The 2,086-nt window shown below is 32.5% G+C and overlaps 1 long non-coding RNA gene across 1 annotated transcript; it reads right to left on the bottom strand.

The window, feature by feature from the left end:
• Nucleotides 1–438: 438 nt before the first annotated feature.
• Nucleotides 439–1,208, bottom strand: LOC130979448 (uncharacterized). The gene is made up of 4 exons (XR_009086646.1): nucleotides 1,142–1,208; nucleotides 966–1,035; nucleotides 622–855; nucleotides 439–534 (listed from the first exon to the last, which is right to left on the bottom strand). It is a non-coding gene; the product is annotated as an uncharacterized LOC130979448 (long non-coding RNA).
• Between the last annotated feature and the right edge of the window lie 878 nt (nucleotides 1,209–2,086).

The raw sequence follows: 2,086 nt of genomic DNA, 5'->3' as shown, positions 1-2,086 counted from the left end.
CTCAATGAACAACTCTCCAGATGAACCAACCAAGTAACAATGTGAAGCCATAACCACAATTAACTACAAGAAAAGAAGGAAGGCAGAAAAAATCAAAAGAAAGTGAAGGGTAAGAAACTGTGTTAGTTCAGAAGTAAATTACATGAACATGGTTCATAATGGATTACCTCAGAAGGTGCTTTCCGAACACTTAAAGTCGGCTCCTCTAGCAAGGACTTTACAGCTTCAACAAGTAGAGGTATTTTACTATGCCAAGCTTCAAATAACCTTCAGATAAGAATAATAGGTCAGTTTACACAAGATAATAACACGAGATGCACTGGCTTGTGCCTCTGTCATGAACTCATCATAAGATGCCTGTACATAGACCTCGTTACGATTCTTAACAGTTTTTTTCCAAATCACAGATCAAATAACGTTAGTCAAAGAGGTGAAAACCTTCATTGCCTCACGGCTTTCAGTGATCCGTTCGGAAAACTTCTTGTACTCCTTTTCTGCTTCATCCATCACTTGGTGGCATGCTTGAGTCTGCATCTAAAATTTCAAAATAAAAACAGCAATGTGATTAATAATTAGCCTAAAGATTTATCACAAACTCTCAGAAATTTGTCACAGGTTTACCATTCTTTGATCAAATATGCCAGAGTATCTAACTGTTCTCTCAATTTCTGCTTATACTGGTTCCGAATGTTCTAGCTAGGCACCAATGTAAGCATTCTAATTCCATATTAATCTGTTTAACTTCTAAGAATATGTGAATAACATGAAAGAGCTCACTGTTCTGGTGGAGATCAAGATGAATTAGACGTGAAAGGCCTCCAATGCTGTCTGGTATGCCATTCAACAAGTTTTTTGCTGCAGTAGTGATAAGAATGGAAAAAATTGGTGAGTTGACATGTAGGAATAGAAATAATAAATTGAAAGCAAAACAGTATATGTGTGTATTTAGAGAAGAAAATCCCTACATGCATTGAATTCAGTAAGCATGGTCCATGATGAAAAGAGATTTTCAGATATCTCTGTTAACTTGTTTTCCTGGAGACAAAAAAGAGGTTATAATGAAGTCACTGGTTAATAAAACCTTAACCTCTCAAAATTTTGTTGTCATTTAATACACCAAATTTTTTATACTAGTGCCTACCTCCATATCTAGCTTGGACAATTTGGAACAATTTGCTAAATCTTCTGGCAAGCTTGCAATAAGATTGTTTGATCCCTAGAAAGAAGAGTATCATAAACTCCATGTCATCAAAGAAGATGTGGATGCGAAAATTCCACAAACTTTGTTCAATTATCTAATAGTTGGGAATAATTTTCAGGCAATATTATACAGAGGAAATGATAGCTCAAATCAAAATTCAAATAAAGCATCCACTCTTATAAGATTATTTAGTTATGGCAAATGAACCAAGCATTGAAAATATAAAACAGTATTTTATTAAGGGAATTAGGGAAACATAGCATTTTTTGTTCAGGGTGGCCACCTTGAAGAATCAATGGAAATAACTAATTATTATTACAATTTATTTGTTTATTAGCATAAATCATGACATGGAGTTGTGGGGACAAACCTTATGGAATTTGAATATCAAGTCCAGTTCACAGACCTGTAAATGGTGATGCAAGCAACAATGAATTAGAAAGATATGAGAAAACGCTATATTCTGAGGAAGAGAAGAATGGTACATTAGGGTCTGAATGGTACAAACAAACTCAAATTCATTAACCTTGATTTCAAATTTATACCCTCCAAAAAGATAAAGAATGAACTATGAAGTGTTATTTAGTGGATGTAAGACCCAAAACTTTTGAAAAGTCTTATTATGATCAAGTCTCAAATCATATAGTTATTTGTAGCCTTAATTTCAGAAATTATTTTATTAAAGATAATTAAGACAAGTTTTGATTTATTGAATTTGAGACGAGTTATGATTATTATCCAATTTTACAGTTATTGGATTATTTTCTATATTTAAATCATATAGTTGGTAGTTGTGAAATGAAAAGGGTTTTTATATGATTTTGGACTAAATAATTAATATTTCAGAATATTGATATTACTATTTTGAAAAATGAAGAAATTAAG

Source organism: Arachis stenosperma, chromosome 5 (assembly GCF_014773155.1).
Source record: "Arachis stenosperma cultivar V10309 chromosome 5, arast.V10309.gnm1.PFL2, whole genome shotgun sequence".
NCBI classification, from domain to species: Eukaryota; Viridiplantae; Streptophyta; class Magnoliopsida; order Fabales; family Fabaceae; genus Arachis; species Arachis stenosperma.
The sequence above is the reverse complement of the archived record's forward strand: the minus strand, read 5'-3'. Positions and strand labels throughout refer to the sequence as shown.